This window comes from Rhinatrema bivittatum, chromosome 4, assembly GCF_901001135.1.
Source record: "Rhinatrema bivittatum chromosome 4, aRhiBiv1.1, whole genome shotgun sequence".
Lineage (NCBI taxonomy): Eukaryota > Metazoa > Chordata > Amphibia > Gymnophiona > Rhinatrematidae > Rhinatrema > Rhinatrema bivittatum.
The window spans coordinates 330,154,321-330,176,313 of NC_042618.1; the positions used below are offsets into that span (position 1 = coordinate 330,154,321).

The 21,993-nt window shown below is 43.3% G+C and overlaps 1 long non-coding RNA gene across 1 annotated transcript in view; it reads left to right on the forward strand.

Moving 5' to 3' along the window:
* LOC115089516 overlaps positions 1-16,716 on the forward strand; it is a 29,904-nt gene extending 13,188 nt beyond the window's left edge. Inside the window, exons 2-3 of the long non-coding RNA XR_003856135.1 lie at positions 15,428-15,502; positions 15,869-16,716. This is a non-coding gene — a long non-coding RNA (uncharacterized LOC115089516). The remainder of the gene's footprint in view (positions 1-15,427; positions 15,503-15,868) is intronic.
* Positions 16,717-21,993: the final 5,277 nt, after the last annotated feature.

Here is a 21,993-nt window from a genome sequence, read left to right on the forward strand (position 1 = left end):
GAATAATAATTCTTATCTAAATCAATTTTCTTGCAGACAGATTCATAACATGCTGTGCATTCATAGAAATCTAGAAAAATACAGGCAGCTGACCCATAATTGGTCTTTTGTAAGACGATGGGGAGCAACATGAATATTATTATTTTGTAGTTAGGAGGATAGAAAAGGTAAAGTGACTGATTTCCCAAGGTGATACAGTTAGGCCTAGATCTTCCTCCTTATTTCTTATTCCCAGTCTTGCATTCTGACTTGCCCTTCTTGTCCTTTGCTTCCTTGCCCTGTTTGTTTAGAAGGGCCAAAAACACTTTTGTATATGCTGTCATCTCTGTCTGAATGATAATTTTGTCAGTAATGAAACTGCAGCTAGAATGTGCTGAGAGTACAAATGGCAGACATCTTTCAAAGGGGTAATTGGGGTCGGAGTGCTTTTGGCAATGGGTCTGAATGTATTTTTTTTTATTATCCTGTCAGTCCATTTAAAATATGTCTGTTAGCTACGTTGACGTGGCTAGAAAGAAAAGTGAAATTATTCTTGTAGTCGCACATCCATTTTACTGGAAATAACATCAACAAGGAAGCAAATGCTTTCGAAAAGATGGGAAGGCGCCATGGTAACTGCATTGTGCTAATGATGACCATTATGTTCGCTGCTTTTTATGACTACCTCTGCAGAATCCAAACCTGGGTCACATTTCTCTCTTGGTTTGTTGGCTTAAAGATGAACTTCCATACTTTGTATTTATTGATTTATTTATTTTGACTTGATTTCTTCTAATTCAGGGGGAAAAAAAACCCTTTAAGTGGTTAAAAATAAAAGTCACCACACAAAAACATCCCCTCTAACGTCTCCCTTTCTAACCAACCCAGATAATTACCTAATGATACCTGCACTAGCCCCTTTAACATCCAGCTACCCACTCACCATTTATAAAATAACAAACTGAATTTAAAACAAAAATTAAAATTTTAGTAAGTTAAAATACAAAAAAATAAACAAATAGCTACCCCCCACTCCAGCTGATTACCTTCTAGCACTATATTAACTGACCACTTTCACTCAAATAAACATAAAATACTAAAAGAAACAGTTCATTTACATAGTAGAAATGGATTCCTAAACTTATGTAAACAATCAAACTTTCATAAGTTTTCTGAACTTCAGACAAGCTGCTTGATACCAAAGTTGAAAAGGAACTTTGTTCCATAAATGGGGAGAAAAGTAGGTAAAAGCTGTCTTTTAAGCTCTGGAATTCATTTCCAGGGGATGTGGTTAAGCAGTTAGCATAGCTGGGTTTAAAAAAGTTTGGACAAGTTCTTGGAGAAGTCCATAAACTGTTACTAATTAAATTGACTAAGGGGCAGATTTTAAATACTTGCGTGAGTGCGTACTTTTGTTCGCGCAGCAGGCGTGAACAAACGTACGCTGGATTTTATAAGATACGCGTGTAGCCGCGCGTATCTTATAAAATCCGGGGTCGGCGCACGCAAGAGGATGCACATTTGTGCAACCTGCGCGCGCCGAGCCCAGCGCGCGCTGCCTGTTCCCTCCAAAGCCGCTCCGATTTCGGAGCGACCTCGGAGGGAACTTTCCTTCGCCCTTCCCCCACCTTCCCCTCCCTTCCCCTACTTAACCCACCCCCCCCCCCTGGCCCTATCTAAACCCCCCCCTTACCTTTGTCGGCAAAGTTACGCCTGCTGAAAGCAGGCGTAATTTTGCGCGCGTCGGCCGGCTGCCCCGCTCCGTGGTCTTGTCCCGGGGGCTGTTCCAGAGGCCGCGGCCATGCCCCCGGAATGCCCCTGGGCCAAAACCACGCCCACGTCGCTGCCCCCGAAACGCCGTGCCCCGCCCCCTAAACGCCGAGTCATCCCGACACGCACCCGACAGGAAGCCCCGGGACTTTACGTGCACCGGCGAGCCTATCCCGTGCCTTCCCAAAGATGTGGCCCTATATTCCCTGCTGAAAACCCATTCCAAGGCCTCCTGAATAGCGTTATTAAGTTCCTGCCAATAAAGGACCGTCCAAGCAAAAAAGGACCATCCGAGCAAAAAAGGCTCCTCTGTGCATTCCAAGACCACTCATGTTTTATGTGTACACCCCCCATTACTTTTACCCAGGACCCAATTTGCTGATTGGCCTTGGTTCTAAAGAGTCCCCAGCTACGCTGACCCATTTCCGCAGGCCTTGGAAAAATGTCCGACCAGCATATTACCTCTTGCGGCATCTAGATCATCAGCATGGACAGGTCTTTCCTGACCATGCTAATGAACTATTGGTCCGATAACTTGCCCCAGTCATTGCCCCCCAAGTGTACCACCAGCACGTCCGGATGAGGTTTGGAATTCAACAGGTGTCGTACCAGCGGAAGGAGTTCTGCCCAGCGCATCCCTCGGTGTCCAAGCCACCGGACAGCCACCCCTTGTGCCGCTAAGCCCAAATGAGGGCCGTAGGGCCGCTGACCCGCATGTCTGAGGGCCTAGACAATAAAAGAATGCCTGATGATCCAAGCTTGGTGACCATAGGGCCTGACATCTACAAAGCAAACAGAAGGCAGTTAGCATTACGTATCCTCGGAAGGCATCAGACCTCCACCCCCTGATTTTCTGTATCACCTCTTCCTCCAAGACAGATCCTGCGGCCGATGTGGCAGCCCCAATGTAGAATGAATGGGTCCCAAAGTTCGCTACCCCCAGCCAATCCTGATTAGCCTGCCCTGAACACACCCTCAAATTGATATCGTGTTAAGAGGCGTAAGTCCTAGTGCACCAGAAGATGACAGTCCCCCAATGGGCGTATAGCTAAATAGGATTCCAAATTCGTTACTGGGCAGGTATTCAGCCAGGGACTACCTTTTAGGGATGTGCATCCGTTTTCCACGGATTTGTAATCCGCAACTTAATTTTTCCTATCTGTTAAATACGTGGGGAGGCGAAACGCATCGTGACCCCCCACGTATAAAACAGATATCCGTTTTATTTGGCCTCCTAAATAAACATTTAAACCCCCCAACCTCCTGACCCCCCCAAGACTTACCAAAACTCCCTGGTGGTCCAGGGGGGAGTCAGGAATCCATCCCTGCACTCGTTTGCGGTTTCCTTACGGCGCCGATAGCCTGTGTCACAGGGGCTACCGGTGCCATTGGTCAGCCCCTGTCACATGGTCACCGGCGCCATCTTGTGCTCCTACCACGTGACAGGTAGGTCATGTGGCAGGAGGTCGCTCCGGGACCCTCGTTGGACCCAACCGGAACTTTTGGCCAGCTTGGGGGGGCCTCCTGACCCCCACAAGACTTGCCAAAAGTCCAGCGGGGGTCCGGGAGCGGAGGCGCGGAGGAGCACATGACTCCGGAGCGGAGGAGCTGGCCAAAAGTTCCGGTTGGGTCCAACGGGGGTCCGGGAGCAGAGGCGCATGTGACGCCAGAGCGGAGGAGCACGTGACGCCGGCGTCACTCCGCTCCGGCGTCTTCCCTAAACCTGGATGCCTTCAACTCAAGGTTCCCCAGTCCCTGAGTCTCGGAAAGGCCCAGACCTTCAGCAAGGTTCCTACTAATCAAAAAGTCCAAAAATCCAAATCAGACCCTGAGCAACCACTCTGCCCCTCATGTGGAAAGAACAGCAGTGGGCCTTGACCTGCCCTGGAGGGGTCTCAGATGGCTTCCAAGACTCCAGGTAGGCCCTAAAAGTAACTCAGGATAAACCTTCAACCTTCCTCTCTAACTTCCAACTTAGACTGCCCCCAGAGCCCTTTCTGCTATAAAACCTCCTGCCATGGGATGGCTGCCACCGAATGGAGCCTCCCCCTAATTATATTTCTCTAACTGCACTAACTGGTCTATTCCCAGGGCTTAATGGTAACCCGGAAAGGTGCCTGGGTTTCACCCCCGTCTCCCTCTTAGGATTAAAGTCTGGACATAGTTTGAAGACTCATGACCTGATTTAACAATGGTCAATACACAAAATTGACTGTTTTGCATTGCAATATACACCTCCAAAAAATAAATCATCACCATACTTGCAATGTACATGGAGAGCCAAGCATCCCTGTCTGCTGGACTGGTACCAAGGTCCAGGCAGGTTCTACATCTGGTGTACGCACTATTATGCTGGCCTGCCAGTACATCTTTAAATTAAGTATGGAATTCTCTAATACATTATATTAGACATGAATTGACGCTGACCCAAATGAAATAACACTTGACAGCCCGGACACAGCTGGCTGCAGTGGGTGCTGCCATCACCCAAGTGTGAGAAGAATGCTCTCACCATTCTTTAAGTATGATTACCAACACATGTGCATTGCACTTCCACAAGGAGGTAAATCCCCTTTTTTTGTCCTCTGGGAGGAGGACTGATACTCTGCTCTTAGCCCCTGTTTACACTTTTTTGGCCAGATACTGGAGGTATCTCTGCCAGAAACTGGGGAGACAATTGATGGCTAAATCTTCTAGATTCAGATGATAATCTGCTTCTGCGGCATTATCCTGTAACAAAATTTGTTAATGCACCAGATGGGCTGCTGCACCCAACCTACAAAGGAAAAGATCACTTTAAATGGCAATGTTACAAATAAATCCAAGGGCACTTTTCAAACAATTTTGCATATTTATTTTTCAGATTTTTTCTTTTCTTTTTTTTTTTCAGAAGGTAGCTTCACACTCAAAAGTGATGACCAACCCACACCTTCTTGAGGTCTTCTGATTGCTTGGTAGGGTAGGTCCCACCTATAAAAATAAAATCACAACTACTAGGGTCCTAATCATAGAAACATCTCAGGACCTAAAGAAAACAAAACACACAGCTGCACCGCTGAATATTCAGTGCTAGTTAACCACATGAGTTTTTCCAGATAGCTAGAACAGCTGTGTGTGGTGGCTGAATTTGAACCTCTAATTTATTTAGTATGCAACTTATTTTTTTTACAAACTGTGAGAAGATTAATAACCACCATATTGTCATCATTTGATCTGACTGTTTTGAATGTGTCTTGTTTTGAAATAAAGGGTTTTTTTTTCAAAAATGTATTTCTAAATTGTTTAATTATGGTGGAAATAACGGATAAAAATGTCTCCTGCAGGTAAGCTATTGTTTGGAGCTAATTACGGTGAAAAACTGCATGACTTTGAAAAATGAAGTCCTGATGCAATTATGATGAAAGCCTCAACAGAATCTAGGTCTGATTTCAAGTGCATATGAATGTATGGTTCAGGAATATAATTGTAACTGCTTGGTGTTTGCCTTAGAATACAGGTTCACTTGGGGATCCCGGGTCCACTTTCCAGTTCTATCTCCCACTCCAAACCAGTCCAGGGGCCCCAGAACAGGTTTATTTTCCAGTGTGTGTATGTGTGGTGTGTGTGTGGGGGAGGGGGGGGGAGCGGGGAACAGATCTTTAAAGACTCAAGATGGAAGAGGTGTCTCTGAAATTTACTGTTCTGAGGAGGCATCAGTTCAATTTCACCAACAAAATACTCTGAAGGCTCAGTTTGAATGTCCAGAATAATTCTTTACTATAAAAAGTTCTGAGAAGGCAAAATGTCACAGTTCCCATCAGTTCTTGGCACAACAGATGGAAATCACTGGTCTCCAATCTTTTCTCTATCTTTGCAAGGGTCTCTCAGTGTCAGTGCAAGGAAAACTCTTACCCTTCAGGACATGGAAAAGCCAGGCTTCTCAGGTGATCACAGGTACCCTAGATAGACGAAAAAATCTCCTTCAGAAATAGATACCGTATACACAAATATAAGGGCTCAGACTTTGCACAGTTTTCAAAGATACGTATCCCCAGGGTGAAGACTTCAGATCGGGGTCTTCAGGTGTACCAAAAACACAGTTCTCCTCGTCAAATTACAAAGCAGGATCTTCCACAGGGAAAGCTCAGATAGCAGGGAACATAGCAGCTCTCTCAGATGTTCCCTCTTCAGGGTAGAAATTTTCTCCATAGTAACTCAAATAGAAATGTTCATAAAAATAGGAAAAACTGGAATCGTCCTGCAGTGAGTCACCCCCTGATCCAGCTCATGTGTGTGAGAAGGCGCGCAGAAGAATCTTCCCTAACTCCTGGTCTAACTTAGCTATTGGACTCCCTGAAATCCTCCAGCCAAGGGAACCAGGACTCTCACAGCAAGGAAACCTTAAAAGGATAAGTCCAAAAATCAGTAACCAACCTTCTAGAATCAGAACCCAGAAGATAAGTCCCCTTTCCATTCCAGGTGGTGGCCTGGGCCGAGAGGCCTGGAACAAAGAGCAGAGGAGCAAAACTTTGACTTAGGAAAACATGCCTACTCCTTTGACTTCTAATTCAAATGCCTCACATTGTAATGTTTCATTCTTCTTTCATAAACAGCAATGGGAAAGGCCATTCCAAAATGGTGCATTCCTCCCTCTGCTTCCTATTTCTATCCTAGCTCAAAAAATAACTATGGCCATTTTGTAATGATTCCCACAGGGTCATTACATGCAGAAGACCCAATCTTTGCTATAGTATGGAAATAGGAAACAGATGTTTGAGTGAAAATTTCAATAGGTGAATTTAAATGTAGTTTTACCAAAATGTGTAAGTTGGTGGACAGCACTAATTTGAGGGAATTTCTTGCACAAATAATGGGGTAATTTTCAGAGGGATTTACACACATAAAAAGTAGCATATATCATAGTAACTTTCAAAAGCCCATTTTAAAAGGCAGGTACATGCCAAAATTGGGAGATGTGCATGAGTGCATGCATCTAGCACATGTGATGTGGAGGCATCTATGAAGTGTTGGAGGGGTCTGGGTTAACTGGGGGAGTGCAGGCTAATGAACCAGGGGGTTTGGAGGACCTAGCTGTGGCAAACCAGTGAGCAAACTGGTGAAACTGGTCATGGCATTCTTGACGGATTAGAAAATATTGTACGATATTTTCATCCGTCAGAAAAATGATTCACATCCCTACATGTATCTCCCAGCTTTGGCATGCGTAGGGCTTTTAAAATTCACCTGTATGTATATCCTATGTGGATTTTGAAGGCGGGAATTACAGCCTTAGGAAACTGTCCTAAATATAATAGTTTAGAGGGTCATATATCCATTGCATATCAGATCATCAACAGATAAAGACTTTTTGGGATAATGTGTTTATACTATATATCTTGAATTACTCATTTGGAAGTTACCAAAGTTGTGGAGCTATGTCTTTTAGATAATTATTGATTGGATAATGCACTCTTATTACTGTTTATAAGGAAAGCATGCTGAATTGTCAAAAGGTGCATTTTCATTCAATGGATAGGGAAAAAAAACAACTGAATTTGACAATCTGGAAAATACAAATGCATGCTTTAATGCTTTGCGAAAAAGCTTCAGTGTCTAAGGCAGCAATCTTTCACATAATGAAATTCCTTAAGGTATGGAAACCTTTTATTTTGTCCTTGAGTGTTAGAATGCATAGTGAATTGCTGAACACTCTGAAGATTTAAAAGTATATCTGACTGAACAGGGATGGCTTAAGGCACTCTGCTGCCTGACACAAGGGATGAGATGGCGCGCCCCCCCCCCCCCCTCACCCCAAGGCATGGTACAGGTCAAATCATTGAGAGGGCCAAAAGGGTGGTCCCCTAGGAGTATGGTCCTTTCAGTGATTTGAAATGCTGCAGAAGGTGGAAAGCAGGAGTCAGAGTTCCCAGACGAGTGGCAGATAGTATGTCAGTGATAATATTTCTAGGAAGCTGGCAAGCATGCCACAGTCCCAGGAAACGTACATCTGCCCAGGTCCAGCGTGACCGGGTGTGCAGACTTTGCAATTGCACAGAGCGGCACACCCAGGGAGGTGGCAGACTGGCCGGTTGGCAGGTCAGTGGTGACAGAGGACAGAGAACTCATATCCTCTTCTGGCGGCTGAAAAAACAGAAGGCCGCCTACACTGCCATCGGGGGAAGGGGGTCAGCACGGCAGCATGGGGGCGGCGCAGGGAACTCTATGCACGGGGCGGCGCAGAAGCTAGCGCCTCTCATATTTCCCCAGCAATTGCCACCTGGAGAAGTGGGAACTGGGTAAATGGTGGGGATCTGTGTGTGGTGCACTCTCTTCAGGTCACTGCAAGGGTATATTAGGCGCACTAGGCGAACTTTACAGCCTTGCACCTCCACCTTCCCAGCCCTCACCACACACAATTAAAAACTGTGCATTTATAATAACTGATTTTACATGAAAAGGGCATTCGGAGTCTTCTGTAGTACAAATATCACAACATGGATATCATTTTTACATGCACTGCTATGGTGCCATTTGGAAAACCCTGCAAAAAAGACACTTGGAGCCAATATGGTATTAAGCCTATTGTAATGTGCATTTGATGTGGGCTTGTTACTCAGAAAGCTATGAGTAAACTGAATTAAAATTAAAATATAGTAAATTTCCCATACCAAAACAGTACTAAATGTCAGCACTCAAACAGTAACAAATCTACCTATGAAAAAGGCAACACTGCAAATATTATTTCATGCCCCAAAAGACTGATACATCTCCTATTAGGAAAACAGAATAAGCCAGGCTGATATAGATCCCTACATAGAAATTACATGCCAGCAGAATAGCTCACATTGATCACACATGCAAAACACCAATGAACTGACATCAAATGCAGAATAAAGTATAAACAGAAATGTGCAGAAAAAAAGCTGAACTGGAAACCACAAGAAGCCCGCTTGTGTATTCAGTGCAACAATGGAAAAACAGAAACAGCATCATTCCTTATAAAACAATAATAAAGCCAAGAAATATAGCACATCAGTCATAATAGCCTCTATCACCTCTCTAACCAAATTCATTGAATCAATCATTCTACATCAGTTAAACAAATTTCTCTTAGAACATGGACACTTTACACCCTTGTCAACATGGCTTTCAAAAAGGACATTCAACTGAGACACTACTATCTTCTTTTGACACTTATCTATGTGGTTTTGATTCAAACACAGATTTCATAGTGGTTTTCTTAGATATCTTGGCTGCCTTTGACAATTTAGATCACCAAATTCTCTTATCCAGTCTTCTTTCCATAGGAATAAATTCAACTGTACTTGAATGGTTTAAGAGCTATCTATCTAACCGTACTTATCAGGTTAACATTGGTCTACATTCCTCAGCTCCTTACACAGCCCGTTCAGGAGTCCCTCAAGGATTTTTGCTTTCTTCAATCCTTTTCAACATTTATCTAATCTCATTGTGTCACATACTTTCTGCTCTGAATGTTCAATTTAAAGTGTAAGCTGATGATATTAAGTTTTTCGTACCTTACAAATCTTCTTGGTCTGAAACTCTTTTTACCGTAGTTCTATATATAAATACAGTTGACAGATGGTTATCTCACAGCCATTTAAAACTAAACCCTAATAAAACTGAAATACTATTTCTAAGTTCAATTGCCAACCCTTCAAATGGTCCTCCTTGCACACCTTCTCTTAAATGTCACTTCCATACCAATTCTCACTAATGCCCAAAATCTGGGAGTATTACTAAACTCATATTTGTCTATGTCACAACACATTTCTTTAACAGTTAAAAACTCTTTCTTTAAATTGCATCTACTAAAACGCCTACGCCTGCTTCTATTCTTTCGTAACTTCCGTTCTGTCCTCCAATCCTTAATCTTCTCAGGATTGGACTACTGTAACAGGCTTTACTTGGGAATTCCTGATTCTGCAATCCAACCTTTACAGCTTATACAAAATTCTGCTGCCCATATCTTACTAGGTTTACCTGTCAAAAGTCATATCACCCCAACGTTATGCGCTCTACATTGGTTACCCATCAAATTCAGAATTCTTTATAAAATATTGTCCATTGTGCACTCACTATTACATAACCCATCCTCGATTTGGCTCTGTTCCATTCTCCAGATCCACAAACCATCCAGGCATTTAAGTTCCCTAAACAAATATGTACTAGATGTTCCATCAATATGTCTAGCTCACTTAAATATCACAAAGAAAAGAGCTTTTTCAATAGCAGATCCATTATTATGGAACTCTTTACTCTTCTTCATCAAATCTCAAACCCCAAAGAATTCAAGAAATCAATAAAAACATACCTTTTCTCAAAAGCATTTACCATCTCCGACACAAACCTCACTTAATTACATTATACACAGTCATTACCATTACTCTATTTTATTGTATCACATTTCATTTCCTTTCTCTTCCTTTGACTTTAATTAGTTTTTAATATTATTTTATGTTTGTCTTTTTATTTATTTAACTTTATGTATGTAATTTTTCCTACTCTTGTTTTTATTTGTTTTTGTCTTTTATATATTGTAAACCATTTTGTTCAATATTTTATTGCTAAACAGTATATAAATAATTTTAAATAAATAAATACTAATAGAAAGAATAAATATTTAAAATAGTAAGGAATAGGACATCACTCAATAGTTAAACAAAAAATGTTTTAAACCAATAAAATATTTCAAAACAACAGACATCAAATAATACACAGCAGTTAAATCTAGTAAGAACAGAAAATTCCCCGTTCTCCATTCCTGGGATTTTTTTATTTCCAGTCACCCTGAGATTGTCATAGATTGGTGGTGGGGATCAACACAAACTTTATCCTCTCTCTTACACACACACATACTTACACATGCCCTCTCACATACACAGGCTCACTCTCCTTCACACTCACATGCTCATACATGCACACAGGCTATTTTATTCACCATGCACACTCACACATGTACCCAGGCTCTCTCATATGTCAACACACTGACACATGCATACTGGCTGTCTCTCACACACACACACACACACACACACCCACACACACTCACATATGCACACAGCTTCACACATCCCATACACTCACATATGCATACCACATTCTGTCTTAAATACCCACACACTCATATATGCATACAAGCTCTCTCTTGCATGCACACACAATCACATATGCATACATGCTCTCATTCACACAGATACACACACACACATACACTCTCAACTCTCTAACATGCATACACGATCTCTCATACATCCACACCAAAAAAACACATGTATATAGGCTCTCTCATGTACCCACACAAGTAAACAGGCTCTCAATTTCTCTCTTTCTCACACACACACACACACACACACTCTCTCTCTCTCTCTCACATTCATACATGCATAAAGGCTCTCTCACGTGCTCACACATATACAGGCTATTACACACACATGCATACAGGCTCAGACATACAGACATATATGCATAGAGGCTCTCACAAACATACACACACACACACACACGCTCTCACTCACACATGCATACAGGCACAGACCTACATACATATGCAGAAGGCTTTTTCACACACACACACACACTGGCTCACATACACACACACACACTCTCTCTCTCTCTTTCAAGGACTCCCCCCTCCCACCATGGCTTCGCCAGACCTCCTCTTTCTTTAAGCTACAGGAGGATGGGCTTTACCATGACCCCACTCAGCCTCTTCTTTCTTTGGGCCATGGTGGAATGGGCTCTGCTGCAGCCCCACTGGGCTTCTTCTTTCTTCGGGCTGCAGCAGGATGGGATCCACTGTGGCCCCATGGACACTTTAATAAGCATATGTTTGTGGCAAGGTAAGGCAGCCACTGCAGGAATGTTTTGGGTGGGCACTTTTAAAAAACTTTATCTTAATTGAATTTCAACATAAGAACATGCCATACTGGGTCAGACCAAGGGTCCATCAAGCCCAGCATCCTGTTTCCAACAGTGGCCAATCCAGGCCATAAGAACCTGGCAAGTACCCAAAAACTAAGTCTATTCCATGTTACCGTTGCTAATGGCAGTGGCTATTCTCTAAGTGAACTTAATAGCAGGTAATGGACTTCTCCTCCAAGAACTTATCCAATCCTTTTTTAAACACCGCTAAACTAACTGCACTAACCACATCCTCTGGCAACAAATTCCAGAGTTTAATTGTACATTGAGTAAAAAAGAACTTTCTACGATTAGTTTTAAATGTGCCCCATGCTATCTACATTCAAGATAAACTTGATTATGAAATAATACAACCTTTCTAGGAAAGATAAAGAATTATGAAAAAGTAAACAAAGAAATAAAAACAAAGACAGGCTGCAAATCATACCTCAAAAGGGGAGAGTTTACAAAATATCATATACATGAATAAAAAGAGCCATAACCACTAAGCCTATCTGTTATGGGACAACTAAAACATTTGTAATAGAGGATTTATTTTGTAAAAAGTCCTCCAACTGAATGGGAACATAAAATATATCATGTAAACCCTGATATCAGTTATGGGACAACTAAAACATTTGTAATAGAGGATTTATTTTGTAAAAAGTCCTCCAACTGAATGGGAACATAAAATATATCATGTAAACCCAGATATCAAATAGCTACCTTCCCAGCTGGGAAGGTAGCTCCCAATGCTTCACCCTCTCCCTTTGGATCAAAACCTGTTTCCTATGTGCTTGCATCTCTCTAACCACCTCTGGGAAGATGGATATCTTCTGTCCAAGAAAGCAAGGCTCCCAAAGTTGAAGAAACAGTCATAATGCCCACTGCTGGTCATATTCACGAGCATAGATATCTAGCAAAGTGGCCCTACCTTGAACTGAAAATCCGGAGTCTTCAAGAAAAGCAGAAAGATCAAGAGAAACATTCTTTCTACTTCAGTTGAAATAGAAGAATTAACTTTAATATTAGATAAATATTATATCTTTGTACACTAGAATCAACTGCTTGGAGACCTTAAGGAAATCCAAATATAACTTCCTATACCTCTCCACAGGAGGCCTTAAAGAACAATGAGGAAAATTTTAAAAAAATGTAAATTTAATCTCTTAGCAAAATTATCCAGATTTTCTACTTTTCTATTTAGCACTTGGTTGTTAATATATCAAAGAAACAATAGTTTCAGAATTACTAACACATTTATCATGAAATATTGTTAATTGTTAAACATGTGAAGAAATATGTTGCGAATGCTCATTCACTTGGGCACATAAGTTCCCCAAAGAACCCAGAACAGAGTCTATCCTGGAAGAGAGAGCTGTTTCCAATTGGATTACAGATGTTTACAGAGCATCCAAAGTTATAGTGGCAGGTTTAACTATAGGAGCAGTACTCACAACATCACAAGAGTTGATGTTGAAAGAGCTGTTGTAGCCCCACTACAGCACAAGAACTTCCATCTGGAGAAAAAGGGGGTGGAGCTTCCAATGATCTATTACCTTGATCTCCAAGTCTTTGCTGGTGGTGGAAAAGGGTCATCCAGGCTCAGGGACATGGAAGCCTCTAGCTGAACAGAGCTATACACTTCTAGTTCAACTGAGCTTGGAACTTGGCTTATAAAGTTAAAGGATTCAAACGTCAGTTGTGAGGATGAAATGGGGGTTGCCTGAGGTGTAGATGGAAACATCCTAATGTTTCCTTTCCATTTCATCCCCCATCCTATCTCCAAAGCCAACAAACCAAGAGGGGATCACCTGCAAAATTGGTCAGACGATTACCGGCAGTGGCGCACCACTAAAGGCTGAGGTTATATTCCTTATTCCAGCTGACTCTAAGAGATGGCGCAGGAAGTGGTGTCGCCCTAATGGTGAATACCCATGCCCAGGTGTACCTCTGTCAGAAGGCAGGTGTCCCCTCAAGCTCTCCCAGGGCAAATGGTGCTGTATGCTATAGTTATATCCCAGTTGACTCCGGGAGGTGGGGACAAGAGAGTTGTATCTCTTTCACAGTGAGTGCCTGGACTTACCTCTGTCCAAAGGCAGGTATCCCCTCAAGCTGTCCCTGGGAGGAGGGGGGGGGGGGAGATGAAGGTAGCATTTTTTTCTGCCTCCAAACGTTTGTCCTCTGAGGAGGCTGCCTCAACCTGCCTCATGATAGAACCAGCCTGTGACTAAGTTCTTAGATGTTGATAAAGCAAATGGCAGGCTATGAACCACACAGGTCTTAAAATCGACCCCTATGTGTTAACACTTAATGCTCCTTTTGAATAGGGGAGAACCGTTGCTACACCCTCCTATTGGCAAGTGCAGATTGGAAAACTGAACAGACTGGATTATTACAGATCCTTACAAAGAAACAACATGCTAGCAGATTACCTAACCCTGGTCGCACTTGCAAAATACAGATAGATGCTACCAAATAGAGAATAAGTAACCAAAAATTAAAATAGAAATAGGCAGGCAGCAGATTGACTTGAGCTGCCCCTGGAGAATAGTAAAAGATTAAACTAGTTGTTAAATTCTGTTATAGCTCATAATAGCACAGAATGACTTAAATGTAAGCAAATTGGAAATGCAGGTTTCTCCAAAAGGCATTTTGTGTAATTAACTTCTTGCAACTGATAAATTCAGAATTCCTCACTCTAGCCTATGTTGGTAGATTCTATTTTCTATTACGCATTATTCATTCAAGAAACTACAGTGAACATGTAAGTCTCCTGAAAGAGAAGTCAGACATCAATATTTGTCCATACTTCTGTTGCTTATAATTAATTCAGAACACATTGATTTTAAAAAAGCAACCACTGGAGAAAGATCACCAAAATCAATTGAGTTTTAATAGGCTTTTTCCTAAATGATTTGTGATTGAATATTTTTGTTTTGTTTCGATTTTGTTTCACTTGGTCAGAGCCAACATTGAGATGAAAGGTCTAGAGAAAGAATATTGCATTGTGGCATGATCACTGGGCTGGGCAATTCACATTTCCTTTTCTTTTGCAATTATAACCATCCCCAAGAACAGCTTAGTACTTCCAGTAATTGACGGTACAACAATGAAAGTCAATAGTTGGCTGAGCCTGTGATGCCAATCCAAAAGGCCTTCTGAAGGTGGGACTTCCTGAAAAGCTAATGAATAATATAGAATGTGGTGGTGGTGGTGGTGATGATATGTACTTTATCTGTTTTTCACAATCTTTAATGTTCCTGGTCCCCTAGGTGGCCATGATTTTTTTGGCAAAATATTTCATTGGTTCCATCTAAACACTAGTCCGGCCTGACCCTCCATAGCTTTCAAGGCTTGACAGGTGCAGGCTCACTCAGGGCAATGTTGCTGGGAATGTATGGAATGGCTGGCAGTTACATTTGGTATTTTTATTTTGCAAATTCTTTCTTTCTTTCTTTCTTTATTTAATGGTTTTTATATACTGACATTCATCGAGGATATCACGTTGGTGAACATTGAACAAGATTATGGTGCCGTAGACATCTGACAATAAACATGAGAGCATAAATGAGAGCAGTAGGATGCAAGACTATACAAGTAAACTGGAATCATAGCCTACCATTATGGGGGTAATTTTGTAACTACCCACATGGATTTAAAAATCATTTACTTGTGGACTATATACACCAGTTTTCAAAGAGAAAGTATACAGACATGTTTCCTTTGAAGATTATCCCACCAAAACCGCCAATACACAGTTTTTTTCTTCTAGGGAAAATACACACAGACTATTGAGAATGCAAAGTGTGTGTGTAAGTGCAGATCCCTCCCCCAACCTCTGCTCACTGTGAGTAAAAATATCTGAATTCAGCCTCTACGCATGCACTTTTATGTGAATATATTGGCTTGGCAATTTTATAAAAGCTCATCTCCGTGGGGAAAGCACAGTTTTACCTGCAGAAATGCTTTGAAACTAGCCCTTTTTATAAGCTATCTTCCTTAAGGTTTACTTTACTCTCTTTTCTTGAGTGCAAATGAAATCAGGGAAAGCAAACCAGATTTATTTTTTTTTTAATGATCAAAAAATAGAAATCTTGAAATCAAGCCATTGCATGCACAATGTAACCATCAAGTCTTAAATGGTAAAAAGTGTAGTTTCTGTCCCAACTAATAAATGATGTAATAAATAATTCATTATATTACTCTATTTCAGAGGACTGCAAGATGCCCAGCTGGAAAAATTATACTGGGAACTGAAGTTTTGTCATTGGATTGAATGTGGAGCCCTCAGATACCTTAACGGTGGTGGAATTCCAATCCTTAAAAGGCCTAATTTTGTAACAGGCTGCATAAAATTTGAAGCCTACTACCTGCATGCTTTACTCCAGTTTTCAAAGCGAAAGTGCATGCATAAGTTTCCCTTTTCAAAAGTGCCTCACTAAAACTGCCCACACAGAATTACTCCTGTTAATTTGCTTGCAGAGAGTTTTGAGGAAAATGAATGCACAAACATTTGAAAATGCAAAAATAGGCATCTGAGGGCAAGCATCCTCCCCATCTCTGCCCCCAGGAATGCTGTAGCTTCCTAGTCTGGGTGAACTTCCACTCGAACAGGACATACCTGTCTAAATTTGTCAGTGTATCAAGTAGACAATCTTGTAAAAGGCCATTTCTATGGGTAAAGCCCCATTTAACCGCAGAAATGGGTTTGACAATTAACCTCCCTGTATGTAAGTGAGCTGAAGTAATTTAGGAGGAGCAACACGTCTGCAAAACCGAAGCCTCAGTAGAAATTGTTGCTCTGTTTTCTGTGATAGAGCTTTCCATTTGGAGCATGAATGCTGCAAGATCCTCATTGGAAAAATGAGATTCTATTTTCTAAGAGTCATTAGGCAAAAAAGTTGTAGAATCCTTGTTGTGAAAGGAACACAGGACTGACTCACTTTAAGGTTAATCTCTTACAATAGCATGATATTTTGACGTTTTTAATGCAGTAGACAACTCAGTGAAATGATCTGTCATGCTGATTTGTAATTTATTGCAAAACAACATTATAAGCATTATAAACTGAACCAAGATTGTTATGTGGTTTTTCATATTGGTTTTCTTTCTAATTTGCAGAATAAATGAACACTAGGATATAAAAAGTTTGAAAGTCTAGCATGAAGCAAACAAACAAAAAAAAACAAAACACCCAGGCAGCTACAGAATAAATGATTGCATGTCTTTAAATGAGGGGCTCTAAAGCTTTCTGCTTGCTTTAAATTAAAATGAATTGTGCATGAAAATCTTGATAATAATCTTTCATACTAGAGAACAAAATATCTAGATTGTAATATCATCTTTTGAAGAAAACTATCCATTTTCTTAAATTATCATATGAGTGCTTCTGCAGCATGGACCAATTTCTCCTTCATGCTATAAGGTTGAGTCACTAAAGCCTATTATTACTTAGAATGCATGTTGTATAGTGGGTAGCACTAAGAATTCAGAACTAATGAAACCCTACGCTAAATTGGGCAAAAGTTAGCATGCATGCAAAGTGTACAAGTAAGGTGATAAATGAGCTGAATAGTTTTTATCACCTTATGCACAAAGAATCACTAAATGTTCTGTTGTCATCTAGCCCTCATACATTTAGCACCTGCTGGAAGATGATGTAATATGTTAGTGTGCTGGCAGGGCTGTCATGCTAACATGTAACACCAGACTCTGGACTTCCAGCTCCCAGTCCTCTCAATACAAAAAAAGCCCCTCTGGGCCACACCCAGCATCCTCCTATATCATTCACATGGGACTCCACGTCATGAATTTCCCCATTTCCCCAACAATAGCCAACAATGGACTCGGTAACCTGATCCATCCCTTTTCTTCCCCACCCTGAAAACATCCAAGGCCCCCCAGGATTGCCGAACCCATCCCCAATGCTACAAAAACAGGCCACTGGATCCATCCTCACCTCCTTCCACTCTTCAGAAATGGGAACTTTTCACTCCTGAGACACTCAAAGCTTTGCAGGTAGGAGTGAATGTAGACCTCTGTAGCCAATAGGGATGTGAATCGGGCTTCGGACAATTGAAAATATCGGACGATATCTTCAAAATCGTCAGAAATCGGGGGCTCCCGATAAGAGAACCCCATGATTTTGTTCCTGGGGTTCTCTTATCATTTTGGGGGAGGGCAGGAAAAACGGCACACCAAAACAATCCCTAAACCCACCCCGACCCTTTAAAACTGTTCCCTTAGCTTTCCCCACCCTCCCGAACCCCCACTAAACTTTTTACAAGTACCTGGTGGTCCAGTGGGGGTCCCGGGAGCCATCTCCCGCTCTCGGGCCGTCAGCTGCCACTAATCAAAATGGCGCCGATGGCCCTTTGCCCTTACCATGTGACAGGGTATGCATGCCATTGGCCGGCCCCTGTCACATGGTAGGAGCACTGGATGGCCCGTGCCATTTTTAAAGATGGCGCCGGCCGTCCATTACTGCTACCGTGTGACAGGGCCTGGCCAATGGAACGGATACCCTGTCACATGGTAAGGGCAAAGGGCCATCGGTGCATTTTGATTAGTGGCAGCCGACGGCCCCGAGAGTGGGAGATCGCTCCCGGGACTTCCACTGGACCACCAGGTACTTGTAAAAAGTTTTGGGGGGGTTTCGGGAGGGTGGGGAAAGCTAAGGGAACAGTTTTAAAGAGTCGGTGGGTTTTTTTGTTTATCGGCTCGGGTGCAGCCGATAAACAAAACCACGATTGGGCCACACAAAAAAAAATTAATGATGTGAATCATGGGGTAGATTTTATAATTTAGCGCGAACAAGAGTACGCAGGATTTCAATAGATACGCGTGTAGCTGCGCGTATCCATTAAAATCCGGGATCGGCATGCGCTACCTTTGCCCTGTCACATGATAAGGGCAAAGGGCCACCGGCGCCATTTCTCTTAACGCAGCCGTGGCCAGAGAGCTGGAGATCGCGCTGGGACCCCCCCACTGGACCCCAGGTAATTTAAAACATTTTGGGGGGGTTCGGGAGGGTGGAGGATTTGTTTTAAAGGTTCAGGGTGGGTTTTAGGGTTTTTTTGGTGTGGCGGTCTTCCCGCCCTCCCCCGATTTACGATTTTTAACGATTTAAAAAAACAAAACAACACGACGATCAGATTTCCCTCCCCCCCCTGCCAAAATCGATCGTTAAGACGATCGATCACACGATTCACACCCCTAATGTGCAGCCCTTTTAAAATCTGTTCATGAACACATGCACTTTTCCTACCAATTTTGAAAGTATATGTGCATATGTTTAACGTGTGAAAATAAAGTAGGAGTTATGTATGTAAAACCCAATTTGCACACATAGGGCCAGATTCATTAAGGGGCGGATTTTCATACTCCGCGAATAGGCCTACTTTTGTTTGCACTCCAGGCGCAAACAAAAGTACGCTGGATTTTAGTAGATACGCGCGGAGCCGCGCATATCTGCTAAAAACCTGGATCGGCGCGCACAAGGCTATCGATTTTGTATAGCCGGCGCGCGCCAAGCCGCGCAGCCTACCCCCGTTCCCTCCGAGGCCGCTCCGAAATCGGAGCGGCCTCGGAGGGAACTTCCTTTTGCCCTCCCCTCACCTTCCCCTCCCTTCCCCTACCTAACCCACCCACCCGGCCCTGTCTAAGCCCCCACCTTACCTTTGTCGGGGGATTTACGCCTCCTGGAGGGAGGCGTAAATCCCCGCGCGCCAGCGGGCCTCTTGCGCGCCGGGCCGCGACCTGGGGCGGGTACGGAGGGCGCGGCCACGCCCCCGGACCGCCCCGGGCCGTAGCCACGCCCCCGTACCCGCCCCCAAAACGCTGCCGACACGCCCTGAAAACGCCGCAACGACCGGGACCGCCCCCGACATGCCCCCGACACGCCCCCGACACGCCCCCCTCGGAGAACCCCGGGACTTACGCGAGTCCCGGGGCTCTGCGCGCGCCGGTAGGCCTATGTAAAATAGGCGCACCGGCGCGCAGGGCCCTGCTCGCGTAAATCCGGGCGGATTTACGCGAGCAGGGCTCTTAAAATCCGCCCCTAAGGCTTTTTCTCCCATTTTGTGTCTATGGGAAAAACCATGAGTGAATCAGGTACATAAATTGGTATATTTTAAAACATGCATGCGTAATTGAAATTAGCAGTTTTCCCATTCCTCTCCAGTTTGCCCATTCCTCCTCCATGTCTTGAGCCCCTCCTGATTCTCCAGCTTGAACTTCCCCCAGTTTACCTAGACTTGCCACCCAGCCAATAGTACACAGTAAACAAGTCTGATATCAATTATGCAAGATTAGCGGGTGTAGAATTATGTGAGTTGCCAAATGTAGGTGAGCAAGTCTCTTATAACAAAGCAACGTATTTGCGTAACTGTTAGCTCTGCCCTGGAATGCCTCTAGATTGTGCTTTTTTCATGCATATATATGTGCACGCGAATCCAAAAGGATGTGCATACTTTTGATGTTTAAATAATAGTGATTACGCTTGTACAGCCTACTTATGCGACTCTGGGGTCGATTTAAAAGGTGCGCGCAGGCGTCCATGTGCGCGCAGTTCCCTGGACGCGCCAATTTTATAACATGCACGCGTTGGTGCAGGCATGTGATAAAATACGATTCCCACGCACACATGCACCTCTGATTTTAATATTGGAGTGCATATGTGCAGGCGGGTCGTGATTGGCACGTGTGTGTGGGGGGGATTTTGTAAAGTATGCACGGCAACACGAAGTTGCCTTTGCCCAGTTCCCTCCCAGTCCGCTCCATTTAAGGACTGGGAAGGAGCTTTCCTATACCCCTACCTAATCTTCCTTCCTTTTCCCCTCTCCTCCCCAACCCCTAAACTTCCCCTATCTATCCCCAGTTTTTTTGTTTACTTACTGCTCCTTTGGAGCAGAAGTAACTTCTGCGCACCGGCCAGCAGCCGGCACGCACTTTCCCGGGACAACGTCTAATGGCGCTGCCCCGGCCAACCCCCACCCCCTACCTTGCCCAGGCCCCCACCTCCACCCTGACCCACCCCTTTTGTGAACCCCGGCACTTCTGCGCGTATCGGTAGATTATGCGCGTAGCCAGGCCATTTTAAAAATGCACTCGGGGCATGCTCGGCCCAGCCATGCACCTATCTACCAATTTTTATGCAGGCAGGGTTTTGAAAATTTGGGCATTTATGTTGATTTTTGTGTGCATATCTCTTTGAAAATTCACCTCATAGAACCCACATACGTTTTTACCATCAGAGTGAAGAAGCATTTTTGTAGATGGGATTGAGTGCTGTGGTTTGGAATTACATGCATACACTTGAATTTTCAAAAGTGCACGTAATTTTTACCAAAAAAATAATGACACACACCAGCAGGTGTAAATGTGTGCAGAACAGGGGCAGCGGAACACCTTTTTGTTGAGGGGCATGGAAATTGCCTACAACTCCTTCCCCAACAATCATTCTCTTACATACACTGGAGTCTGGGGAGGAAGGAGAATAAGCGATCTGGGTATAGGAAGGGAGCAGATCACAGAATACTCCTGGGGGAATTCTGCACACACTATTTTTAAAAATTATGCAAAATTATGCAAATGTTATGTTTGTCAAAATAACACAATATACATCAGTCTTTGAGTAAGTAACTTAAAATGTAATACAGAAAAGTTATTACCCAAAGATGCAGTCTTAAATATTTTGAGCAGAATTCCCCTAGAAGTGCACCGTAAGGGTGTCTCTTCCAACTTCTCTCCCTACTTTCTTGGCCATACCCTTTTCTGCTGCCCTCTCAGGTCCTAACTCCTCCACTCTCTATCATCTCTCGCCCGCCCACTACAGTCCCAATCCCTTACACAGTCTCCACAGCCTTCCATTCCCAGAGTTTGACCCCTCTCCCAAAAGCCCCTCACATAGGCTCCCTGACCCACTCTCTTACATATACACCCCCTCACCTAGGCTCAATCTGTCCTGGCACTCTACTCACACACAGACTCATGCTGTGTCACCCTCATCCCCTGCAGGTGGGTCTCCTGGGCCTCTCTCATGTTCATGCTCCTTGGCCACAAGCCAGATGGGCTCCGCTTATGGCCTACCATGCCTTTGTTGTTTTCAGCCATGAGCTTAACTGGCTATATTCAGTAGGGATGTGAATCGGGCTTCGGACGATTGAAAATATCGTACAATATTTTCAAAATTGTCAGAAATCGGGGGCTCCCCCAAAACGATAGGAAAACCCCACAATATTGTTCGTGGGGGTTCTCTTATCATTTTGGGGGAGGGTGGGAAAAACGGCACACAAAAATAACCCCTAAACCCACCCCGACCCTTTAAAACTAATCCCT